Here is a 13,498-nt window from a genome sequence, read left to right on the forward strand (position 1 = left end):
TTACAAAGACATGCATCTGGAGTGTTTATCCCTGGACCTCTGCTGAAAATTGGCTTATTTCAAGTCAGACTTTCCTGATAGAAAAATGTTAAATAAATAGATAAAATAACTGAAATATCTGCTTACAACTGTACCCTTGCTAAATAAGTCTAAATAAAATATGCTTATTATATACAAACACAGAAGTGTTGCACTATTAGTTGCGTCTGAATGTTTGTGATCTCAATAACTTTAATACACTACACCTGTCTATCAACAACTGCTTCTTTAGGTGCTTGCAAATGCATATTCATTACTTCTTAATTCTGCCTATCAAAATTAGACTCTAGAGAATCTTGTCTTTGCATTACGTGGCCACAGCATCTGAGTTTTCGTTTTACTATTAGACCTTCCAGTGAGCAGTCTGGAGTTATTTTCTTATGCAATGGCTGATAGTCTACAAAACTATCAATAGATCTGTCCAGTACTGCAGTTCAAAACCACTGATTATTTAGTTTAACATTAACTTGTATAGCCATATTCTACTGCTAGGAAATTATAGCTTTGACTATCTGCACCTCTATTGACATTGTGGTATTATTTCTCTTTAACATATTAACCGGATTTGTCAAGGCTTTCTTTCCAAAAAGTGAGGTACAGTTGCATAAGTCCTACTTATCTGTAACAGTCAATCCATGTATCCATCCTCAGGCCCTTTTTATTAATTTTGCACATGGGGTCAGGGTGTGACTTCACCTGCAGATGTACAGGTTTCATACTACCTCAATGGCCTATGGGTTCTTTGGCTGACCAAGCCCACACCGGCATCTTTGCAAAGATCAGACCTCAAACTCCCTGTGAGTCCCTCCCATCACAGTTGTTCAGGCTTTTATTGCAAAGTAGGTAGAATCATGAAGGACCAGAAACAAGAATTGTACAAACAAACAAAGCCAACGAACAACACAGTGAGGTCGGATACAGTCAAATTACATATAAAATAAGGGGGGGGGGTGCTGCCACTGAGGCAGTATGAAATTCAAACATCTACTGTTACAGGTAAGTAGCACTTACACAACTTTACTGTGTTCATCATTCACACTGCTTCAGTGACATATGGGTAGATTTCCAAAGCTTACCCTTCCTGGGAGGAGGAAGGACAAGGATACAGAAGCCCCCGGAGAATGGTCCTAGCAAATTCTGCTCTAAAACTTGAGAAATAATGTATGGGTATGAACAGAAGAGTAGGTTGCTGCCTCCAGAATGCTCCAGCAAGAGAAACCAGGAACCAAACAAGAAAAACTGATGGAGGTCCAAGGAGCACACAAGTCCAGTATAAACCACACAGCTAGTAGCAACCACCAAAGATTTACTGAGCAAAAACAGCAGTCAAGTGCTTTTGTCTTACATCAAGACTTCATCAGAACTGCAGTAATCACATAAACCACACAATATAAAGGAACATTCTGTAGTCATGTAGTTAAAACCGACCAATACAAATAATGCTTAAAAATTAAATAAATAAATAATTAATTAATTAAAAACTTAAAGTTGGTAGCAACTGGAATGTGATGATAAACATTTTTCAGATTTAAAGTTACTATGTAACAATGGTCTGGAGCAAGAAGTAGCACTGTTTGCTATTTTGAATTTGGGTATTTTCAGAAAGGTATTTAGGTAAGGCAAATCTAGCACTGCAATCCATGATAGCTCCTTTTTTGGTACTAAAAAGATTCTGGAGTAAAATAAATTTCCCTTTTATGGTCCAGGAACTGTTTTTATTAAGTCCTGTTCGCAACATGTGAAGCATGCGCAGGACAGAACAGACTTGTCTGTGTTGGCAGGTGTGAGGAGGAGAGGGGTCCCCTAAAGGGAGGAAGATTTTCTGTCCACTGCCAAGAGTATCCTCTCTGAATTATTCTCAGCACCCATTTGTTTGAGACTATTTGTGGCCAGGCTGCTGGGTAAAGTGAAAGCCTGGGGGAAAGGGAAAGGGGAGGAGAGACAGGGGGGAAAGGCTGAATGACCTGAGTCATGGTACAGTAGTCATTCTTTAGCATGAGAATGATCATTTTTGGGAAAAGAACCCCTTTTATTTGGTTTGGGAACATTATCCTCCTTCATTTTCCTCGTGGTTCCCCAACTCTTGTTAGTCTGGGATTTTTGTCTGTTCTTCCCTTTGAAATTGGATGCCTTGTTAGGGGAGAATCTAGGAATATGAAACATTTTTCATACCCCATGCATCAATTTACATCTGCTGTCTTAATGTTTGAAAATTGAGGTGGCAGTGGGACCAAACATGAATTCAAAACTTAAAGGAGAATTCAAAATCTCATTTTTAAATCCTCAGAAAAATTCTAGTTATGCAGCTAAGTATACCTTCCCAATACTACAGAAGTGGCTGCATTTCTAGACATTGAGTCCACGTTTTCCAAGACACTCCTAAAAGCATGTTTTGAAACCTGAGCTGCATTAGAAACAATCTCATTCGTATAACACTTCTGTTCAACAGGCAAAGATGCAGCAAAGTCATCTAAACTGTAAGCACATTCCAAAAAAACTTCCACATAAATCCCTGATAATTAAAAAATTTAAAGACTAAATTATTAAACTGACCCAACTTCTTTCCCTGAGATTTGAAACATTTGGCAAGTTTATCCATGGTTGTAGGGTTGGAAGAATCCAAGGCCCACTTGTTAGAGTTGTTAGCTGGAGAAACCACTGCTGGGTCAGCGAACAATGGAACAAAGAGAGCTGCAAGATCAGAGTATACCTGGTATTTCCTTATTGCCTTTTTAAGAAATGGTTCACTACACAAAGAGGTTTATATGCAATTTTATAGACATCATTGAAAGCCAGTAACATAGGAAGAACAGCCAAAACATTTGGAAGCTCATCCTTAATAGGATCATAAACTCTGCCACTCTCTGATGTAGCTCCAGATTGCTTCCAGTCAAATATATCTCTAAACCTAGCATCTGTTGGAAGGTGAACCTGATGACCTTCTGAAGAATTAGATTGGAATGACTCAGTGTTCGCTACTGCCTGCATTAGAGACCTCATAAAAATCTGCAGCTATAGTCTCTAGAGAATGTTAGCTCCACAGTCATTCTGAATTGGTGCATAGTCACCGAGATTTACTGAGTGTTAAACACTCTTAGCTAAGGAAACCACATCGGCCCTTGAATTGCTAATAACTTTATTATGTGCAGTGTAGTGAAGTTTCTGTTCCGTGTTACTGTGAACTACACTATTATGTATTATGTCTGACAAAGGGTCTGTTACCTCAGACCTCTCCTGCACCTAAAAGGTTTGGTTGTCCTTTACCTGGACTAGTACTGGAACAGCCCTGGAAGAAGTGTCTGACCCCCATGCCATAGTGGGCTGATGGCTCACACCAGAGAGAGACGAGGGAAAAGGTAAGTGGCTGCAAGCTGGCTTAAGGCAACAAGATTTCTAAACCGTTGGTCGAGGCATGTTTTGTTGAGTTTTTTTCTTTTTAGGTGCAACTGGATTTGATGGGGAACAGCCGTATCAGGACTCATCAAGTCAGGGGAAAAAACACCAGCCAGAATAATACACTGACACTATTAAGGGATGACTAAGGGCAGCAATAATAGAAAATATAAACTATGTCCCCACACAGCAAATAGGGCTAAAATGCATAAAATATAGCAGAAATAGCTTAAAATCTGCTTTCCATGTCAAAAAAGAAAACAAACTCTCCACAGAAAATGCATATTAAGTAATTCACAATATAATTCAGATTTAAAGATACAAATGGCTATATCAGTGTTAAATCAGCAGTAAATACCATATAAATAAAGAAGTCAAAATTTTGATTCCTACGCCTAATTTATTATCCCGGCATTCTGCATGCTATATTCAGCATCTACATTAAATATGTAGAGTAACAACATACACCCAGTCTAGAACCAGTCACTTATTACTTATTTGATTGTAATATTTGCTTCTCGTTTTGCACAGTGATACTCCTGTTGTAGAAGGAAGTAGCGGACCACAAAAATCACAAAAACTGATAGGCCAAAGAAGAGCTATAAAGACAATGGAATGGACTATTGAGGATAAGAAAGAAATTAAGTATTGTTACTATTATGCAAAAAGCCCAGAATTTCCAGATACAAGAGATACAAAAAGATTAAGAGAGAAATTAGAAGAAAGAAAAACACTTCCACAAGAAACACTGTCAGAAGCCTCAAATAAAAATGTGTGTTCATTAATACAACAGATTTGTAAAAAACAGTATACAGACCAAGAAACTTTGATCTGTTTGGAAAAAGAAGCATCTGAGGAAGTGGAAAAATATAAACAACAAAACCTAGAGATTTTTGAAAAGTATAGAAAAGAAATATAGAAGTAAGAAAGAAAGAGAGATTTGATATGGTGCAATATTTATGCAAATACAAAATCCACATTAATCAATAGAAAGAAGGCAACCCCAAAGATATTTGAAGAGAAATACAGACAAAGCCATCCAGATATGGAAAATTTTACAATAAAAAACAATATCACAAAGAGGGAATGTAGAAAAGAAGATCAGTAAAGTAAAAGTTAAAAAACAGAAGTTGAAGTTATGGAGTGCCTGCGAAGTGAAGGATTTGTTGTAAATGGTCTAACACAGGTTACATCACAGCATGATGGTACAAATCCCCAAAGTAAGGAGAAACAGGAAGATCAGGAGACATCTGAAGAAGAAATATAGACATTGGAAAGAAAAAGAGATGTAACATGGTGTAATATCTATGCAAAGGAGAAAGAAAAAGTAATCAATACAAAAAGAGCAGCACCAAAGATATTTGAAAAGTAATACAGGCAAAGGAAAAATTTACAATACAAAAAATAAGGAGACAAAGAGGAAAAGTAGAAAAAGAGATTAGTGATGGAGAAGTTAAAGAAATAGAATCTGAGGTTATGGAGTACCTCTGAAGTGAAGGATTTAGTGTAGAAAATCTAATTCAGAAAGTATCACAACAGGATAGAGCAATGGACATCCAAATTAAGGGGAAACCAGTGGAACAGGAAGCCATATGAAGATATTTTGGAACCTTCCACAGGAAACCAGTATAAAAGTTCACTTGAAGCTGGACAGCAAGGTAAGAAACAGGAACTGTGGAAACTCTAATGCAGTTAATGTTGAGGAGTGATAGGCCAGTAAGTTCCCATATGACACAGCAACAGATGGCACAGGATGAAATTGAAGAGAATTTGCCACAGGAAGATGCTATAGAACTTTCTGTAGAATGTTTGCAGGAAATGAAAAACAAAAAATGTGTCCTCAGTTTAGAAGAAAATGAGCTATGAGAAGAGTTGTTTGATTTAATAGTGATAGATAGCCATATTAAGATCAATGAAAGAAGTAGGCTGCAGAAGGTCAATAAAACCCAAAAAGTCAGAAATTTGATAAAACAAATGAACACAGTAATTAGGAATACCCATATAGATCCATGCAATATAACAGAAGTAAACAGGATATATTACTTTGCAGCTAAATTAATAACAGATAAAATTCTACCACAAAAACACAGGGTAGTGAGGGAAAAGAAGGGGAGAAATCGAATACCATCATGGAAGTACTGAATAGAGAAAGCTATAAAGCAGTTAAGACAAAAAGTGTCACAGTTAGAGGAGGAGAGAAGAGGGAACAGATCAACAAAAATACTCAGAAAGATAGACGTGATAAAAACAATGTACAATATTATAATGGATCAGGATCTATCATGCACTATCACACATAATAAACTAAAAATATCAGCACAGACAAAAACTTAGAAGATACACAGATAAATATAAAGGAAAAGTACAAAATAAGCAATTCATGGATGACCCCAACATTTTTTACAGAGAATTGGGAAACAAAATAAAAGAAATTGAAAGACCCCCCCCCCCAAAAAAAAAAGAAGAACTAGATACATTTTGGAGAAGTATTTATGAAGATCCTGTGGAACATAACAAAGATGCTAAATGGATATAAGAAGTAAAAGAAAGTATAAGAAGTTCAAAGGTATGGAATATGAAATGGGATGAATTAAAAGCCAGAGAGATTGAAACAAACTTAAGAAAAGCCTCTAATTCAAAAACACCAGGCCCAGATGCAGTACCTAACGTCTGGTTAAAAGTCTTTGCATGAAGATTTAGCCATGAGTAAGAGCTATTTATATGCGCACCCTAAACAGACATCAACCTGGCTAACAACAGGAAAAAAACAATGCTCCTACTTAAGAGTGAACCTGCAAGCTACCCTAAAAATTATAGATCAATAACTTGCCTTCTGACAATGTATAAAGTATACACTGGAACTGATGCTGACAGAGTTTACAGTCATTTAACAGAAAACTCAATCATGGCAATAGAACAAAAGGGCAATACAAGAAAGTCGTGGAACAAAGGATCATTTCATGCTAAATAATGTCATAATGAAGAACTGTAAAAAGAGGACTAATCTAAGTATGGCATGTATTAACTACAAAAAAGCATTTGATAGTATTCCATATTCATGGATAAAAGAGTACTTAAAAATGTATAAGATACATCCTACACTGATCAACTAGATTATAGTGACCATGAAACAGTGGCAGACCACTTTGCAATTAAGCCATGATAAAGGGCAAATTATTATTCCAGGGATAAAAATCCAAAGTGGAATATTCCAGGGTGACTCCCTATCATGTCTGCTATTCTGTCTTGACCTTAACTCATTAAGCTGTCTACTTAACAGATTAGGCCATGGCTATAATTTGGCTCCTAGAAAACAACAAAGTGTAAATAATTCTCATCTCCTCTTTGTTGATGATTTAAAACTATATAGCTCATCAGATGAGGAACTGAAAGCACAACTGCAAATTGTCAAAACTTTTTCAGATGACATAAGAATGTCATTTGGTCTTGATAAGTGTGCAAAAGCAACCTTTAAAGCAGGAAAACTGCAGCACCAAGAAAACATCAGTTTGGGACAATAATGTGATATAAAAGAACTTGAGCAAGAGGAAGTGTATAAATATTTGGGAATTGATGAAGGATCAGGAATACAACATGAACAAATGCAAATAAACTTAGTAAGGAATATTTTAGAAGACTTAAATTAATCATGAAAACAGCATTGAAATCTAGGAACAAAATCCAAGCTATAAACCAATTTTCTCTTCCTGTCCTAACTTACATTTTTGGAGTGATTGACTGGCCCCAAAATATGTTGGATAGATTACACAGGAAAACAAGAAGAATGCTTCATGCTTAAGAAATTATTTATAAAAATCAGTGCATACCAAGCCTATATATTCCCTGTTCCAAAGGAAGGATGGGCCTTCTTGAAATTGATTACCTGTATAGATCTGCAATCGTGAGATTCCACACATATCTGCTGACCTCACAGGACCCAAATGTAGTGAAAGTTTTGAAACATGAGGAGAATAAATCTAAGATGACTTCCCTGCTTAGTCTAACAGAAGCATATCGACATCAAGCAGGAATGGAAATCTAACCAAAAGTAGATAAAAATCAGGCAGCAATTGAATGTGCCAAAAAACAAAAGAAAGACTATAAGGTGAAGGATCAGATGAGAAGGCAAGAAATGTTAGTAAGTTAGGACAGCAAATGATATTGGGTGATTTCAATTACCCAAACATTAACTGGGAGAACTACTCAAGTACTAACTCCATTGCTCAGCATTTCCTAGAATTTATAAATTCAAACACCCTGGATCAACTGGTCAACACCCCCACCAGAGGTGACAAAATATTGGACCTGGTCATCATCAACATGAGCAACCGGTGTTCCACACTGGAGGTCAACCCCTCACTGGTTAGATCTGACCATAAACTAATCACTATGGATAACCACATTCCGCCCCCTCACCTGGGCAAAGAAACCACCATGAAAAACTTTTCAAAAGCAAACTTCATATTACTTAAGACTGAGGTGGAATGTTTCAAAGCCCCCATGCTAAAGGATAACGCTGTCCAAGCTGCAAACTCCTTTACAAATGCACTCTATGGGCACCTACAAGAATGCATGGTTCGTGCTATCCCAAGCAAAAACAAGACTCACTCCTCCAAGAAAAGGAAACCAGTCTGGTGGATCCTGGCCATAAACAAGCTATACAATAGAAGGAGGAAATTAGTACAGAAAAGAGTAAAATCCCAAGAAGGGAAGACATCTCTGATCAGTATCAGCAAGAAACTACGATCCCTCTTAAATCATCCAAGGCTAGCTTCAAAAGAAAAATTGCTATGGACTCCAAAGATAACCACAAGGCATTCTTTAGCTATATCAAGAATCTAAGTGTCAATTCTCAGATCTGCTCGGAGTTAGTGCAGAATGGCACAAAATACACTGAACCGACCAATATCGCTACCATCCTGGCAGACAGGTTCAGTGCAAACTTCACCCCCCCTCACCCCCAAAAGGGTCCATAACCATACCAGAAGAATGTAGTGCCCCTGAAATCACAGGCACTCAGGTTAAAAGAGCCCTCTCCAAAGCCAAAAACACAGAATCAATGGGACTGGACAGTGTCCCAGGCTGCGTCCTACACAAGCTCAAAGATGAACTAACCCCTCACTTAAACACACTGTGCAAACTCAACTTCTCCACAGGCTACATGCCCATAGAGTAGTGCAAAGCACAGGTGGAGCCACAACAGACCCCAGGAACTATCGTCCTATAAGCCTGACTGGCTTGGTCTGCAAGGCTATGGAGCGCATCATCATGGATCTCATTAACAGAGACATTGGGAACCTCCAAACACTGGGCATTAGCCAATTCGGCTTTGTTAAGGGCAGATCATGCCTTCTAAACCTGCTGGACTTCTTTGAGACAGTTACCAAGGCTATAGACGAGGGAAAGGTGGTCCGCACACCCTACCTAGACCTCGCAAAGACCTTCGACACCATTCCCCATTCAGGTATTAGAGACAAGCCCACCAGCCTGAACATAAATCCCTACATCATGAGATGGGTTGCCAACTGGCTCAAAGACAGAACCCACATTGTTTGGCATATACTTTTCAGAAGTACAGGCAAGCGCAGGAGGATTATGGCTGACCAAGTTCGCAGATGACTGCAAACTAGGGGCTATAATTGACTCTCCGGCTGACACTGACGTCCTCCAAAAGGGTCTCACTGAGACAGATACCTGGTGTCAAAACCATGGCCTCAAGCTAAATGCCAAGAAGTGCATAGTCATTCCCTTTGGAAAAAACAAAGCACCCACAAACTACCACATAGGTGGTAGCCCCCTAAATATGGAAGATGTAATGAAGGATCTGGGACTCAAGTAGACAGTAACCTCTCCTTTGATAATCACATTGCCAAAGTGGTTAGAAAATCCTTCTATGTGGCCCACCTAATCACAAAAGGGTTTGCATACAGATCAAAAGAGGTCATTGCACTCCTCTCCGCATCACTCATCAGATCCATCATAGAGTACAATGCCCCATTTGGGATGTACCTTACAAGACACCTGCAATAGCTGGAGAGACCACAGAAGTACCTCACCAAGGGGATCACTGGCCTCAAACAGATGCCCTATGCAGCTCGACTGAAGAAACTCCAGCTGTACTCAGTTGCATACCGCCTACTCAGAGGTGATCTTTGCCTGACATACAAGGCCATGTCCAACCCAGAATTGATGGACATGCTCCACCTAAAGAAAACCATATCCCCTCAATCCACACACTCTAGGGATCTAAACCTCACCACAACAATAAATAGGATGTGCTGGAGGGATAAATTCCTGTCCCAGAGACTTCCCATGCTATGGAACAAGATTCCAATCTACATTAAGCAGAGCTCCTCACTGACCCTCTTCAAGGGTCTAAGAGGGGGGCGATATCCAACACATTCTGGCTGGGCTTATAAATGCCTTTGGGCAGATAGTCTAGTACCTACCTATGAACCTATGAACGTATATAGAAAACTTCTGGAAGAACCTCATGTTGATCAGGATCGAATGCAGGAATGGTTAAGGAGAGGTGAATTCAAACCAAAAGATGAAAGGTTAATTCTGCCGGCCCAAGATAGTGGGCTACGTACACATTGGTTTACAAAGTCCAGTAAGCATGTGGCAGAAACAGACAAATGTAGGTTTTGTAAAACAGAACTGGAAACAGTCACACACCATGTTGCTGATTGTGACATACTAATGGCAGAAGGACTGTATACTGAAAGGCAAAATAATGTGGCAAGACTCTTGCACTGGGGAGTCATAGATTCATAGGTTGGCACTGGGGATTCATAGAGTCATAGGTTGGTATTAGACTATCAGCCCTAGGGCCTATGCAAGCCTAGCCATAACAATTCCCTGGATATTTCTTCCCACAATATTTATTTCTCTGGACCCCTGTCTAGCAGTGTGACTGACATGATCCCCGGGGTGAATTTCATATCTCCCATCCAGTCATCAAGGTTCCTTTTGAAGAGGGCCAATGAGGCGCTCTGCTTGACATGTATGGGCAGTCTATTCCAGAGAATGGGGAGTCTCTGGGTCAGGAACCTATTCCCTTCCGCATGTTTTGTTCATTGTGATGACAAGGTTTAGATCCCTGGAGCGTGTGGCTCTGAGGGATTGGGATTTCTTTAAGTGGAGCATGTCCAACAGCTCAGGGTTTGACATGGCCTTGTATGTTAAGCAGAGATCGCCTCTGAGTAGACGATATTCCACAATGTATAGCTGCAGTTTTTTTAGATGGTTGGCATATGGCATCTGCTTTAAGCCTGTGATTCTTTTAGTAAGGTATTTCTGTGGCCTTTCCAGCTGTTGCAGATGTCTTGTGAGGTACATACCAAACAAGGTATTATACTCTATAATGGGTCTAATGAGGGATGAGTACAGTGGGACAATGACCACCTTTTTTCTGGATGAAAAGCCCTTAGTGATGAGGTGTGCCACATAGAAGGATTTACTGACTGTTGATGTGGTTATCAAAAGTGAGACCACTGTCCACCTGTGTCCCTAAGTCTCTCATCACACTTTCGATGTTTAGTGTCCTGCCACCTATGTGATAATTCATGGATACATGTTTTTCCAAAGGGGATAACTATACATTTCTTGGCATTAAGCTTGAGCCCATGGCTCTAGCACCAGGCATCTGTTTCTGTAAGGCCCTTTTGTAGAATATCCACATCATTTGGGGATTCAATAATGGCTCCCAGTTTGCAGTCATCTGCAAACTTTGTTAGCCAGAGTCCCTTAGTGTTGGTCTGTACTTCAGAGAAGTAGATGCCAAACAAGAGTGGTCCCAGGACTGAACCCTGAGGTATTCCACTTGTCTGGAGCTGGATTTGGAGCTGGCTACTTTTACAGTCTGGGTTCTGTCAGTAAGCCAGTTGGCAACCCATCGAGTGGCATAGAGATTTATGCCCAGCTTAGTAAGTTTATGTATGATTCCAGAGTGGGGGATGGTGTCGAAGGCCTTGGCGAAGTCCAGATAGGCTGTGTGGACTGCCTTACCCTCGTCCACAGCTCTGGAGACTGATTTGAAGAAGTCAATCAGACTCAGGAGACAAGATCGGCCCAACACAAACCCAAACTGGGTGGGGTCCAGTGTTTGAAGGTTGCCAATGTCTTTGTTTATAAGTTTTATGATAATGCGTTCCATGCCCTTGCAGATCAGGCTTGTCAGACTGATGGGACTGTAGTTCCTGGGATCCAAGGTGGATCCCAACTTGTGGAGTGGGATAACTGTAGCTGTGTGCCACTCAGTGGGCACGGATCCTGAGGTGAGGCTATGATTAAACATGACACTTGGGTGAGGTGCCAGTTCATTTTGTAGTCCATGTAGTACACAGCATGGGATGTCATCTGGTCCCATGCATGCTGTATTCTTAGCTTTGGAGAGTGTGGTTTCTACCTGTGTGGCTGTGATTACTGGAATTTGGCAATCTTTTGGTATTGAGATGTGCCCTTTAGGGGGTGAGAGGGGGGTGAAGTTGGCACTAAATCGATCTGCCAGGATATTGTCAATATCATTGGGATCAATATATTCAATGCCATTCTGTTGTAGCTCAGAGCAGATCTGAGCATTGCCATTTAGATTCTTGACATAACTATAGAATGCCTTGTGGTTGTCTTTGGAATCTTTGGCAATTTTATTTTCATAACTAGCTTCTGCGGATTTTATGAGGGATCCCAGCTTCTTACTGAGGCTGGTGAGGGAGTTTTTTGCATCCTGGGATTTTCCTCTTTTCTGCAACAGTTAGTTTCTTCCTTCTGTTGTATAGTTTATTTATAGCAGGGGACCCACCAGATTGGCTTCCTTTTTTTGGAGAAGAGCATCTTGGTTCTATTTGGGATGGCACAATTCATGCACGAGTGGATGTGCTCGTTCAGTGCCTTAGTGTAGGATTCTGCAGTCGAACTTTCAGATCCTGTCTGCATGGGTGTCATGAAGTTTGTCACTTCTGACTTCAGTAGCATGAAGTTGGCTTTGGAGAAGTTTTTTAAGGAGGTTTCCTTATTGTGGGGTGGGGGTGGGATGTGGATGTCAAGGGTGATTTGCTTATAGTCAGACCTGACCAATGAGGGGGTGACCACTGGTGTGGAGCATCTATCTCACATGTTGGTAATGACCAGGTCTAGGATATTGGAGCCCCTGGTTTGACAATAGATTAGTTGATCCAGGGAGTTGGAATTTATGAATTCCAAGAACCGTTGGGAAAAGGAGTTGGTACCTGAGTAGTTTTCCCAGTTAATATCAGGGTAGTTAAAATCACCCAGTATTAGGGTGCCTGGTTGTATCTTAATATTTTCCAGTATGTTTAGAAAGGTGTAGTGAGAATCTTGGGGCATGGTGGGGGATCTGTAGCAAGCTACAATTTGGATTGCAGTCTTACCTAGTGTTAGTTGCACCTGGAGAATTTCAGATGCATTGTGTTGGGCAACTAGCCTGGAGATGTGAATATCCTTGGTGAATATGGACACTCCTCCACCTTTAGTGTTTCAGTCTTGGTTTTGTAGCCGAAAAATGTGGTAAGAGTTGTAGCCTGGTATTGCAGGGGTGCTCTCTGGAGCCTTGAACCAGGTCTCAGTTACTGCACAGATATCAATGTTCTCCATTTTTAGAAGTGCCTCGAGAGAGTGCATTTTGAGGTTTAGACTTCTAGCATTGAGTAGCATTACCTTCAGATTTTGCATGCTTGTATCTGTTATGGTGGTGGTTTTATCCTTTGAGCCTTGCCTAAAAAAGGCACTATAGGAGTGGCAAGAGCTTTAGCCAGTAACCTGAATCCCAGGGGTGATGGGATTGTGTAAACATTATGCTACTGAAGTAGCTATAAAACAATGGAAACATGAGCCACGAAGCATAACAGAAAATGCTGACATTTACATCACATGGGATGACCCATTACTAACAATTTAAAAGATAGATGCAAGATAACCAGTTATAGTGGTCCATGAAAAGAAGACAAAAGTAGCATTGACTACTGAAATCGCTATACTCAGTGACTACAGTGTCTTGCGTACAGACACAAAGTCATAAAATATCAGGATTTGCAGGCAGAAATGG

General features: G+C 40.0%; 1 protein-coding gene across 1 annotated transcript in view; it reads right to left on the reverse strand.

Moving 5' to 3' along the window:
• Window positions 1-13,498, reverse strand: part of COL4A2 (collagen type IV alpha 2 chain) — a 1,470,466-nt gene that overhangs the window by 630,314 nt on the left and 826,654 nt on the right. The gene's annotated exons all lie outside the window — the stretch shown is intronic.

Source organism: Protopterus annectens, chromosome 5.part0, assembly GCF_019279795.1.
Source record: "Protopterus annectens isolate FY-2018-M chromosome 5.part0, PAN1.0, whole genome shotgun sequence".
NCBI lineage: Eukaryota > Metazoa > Chordata > Ceratodontiformes > Protopteridae > Protopterus > Protopterus annectens.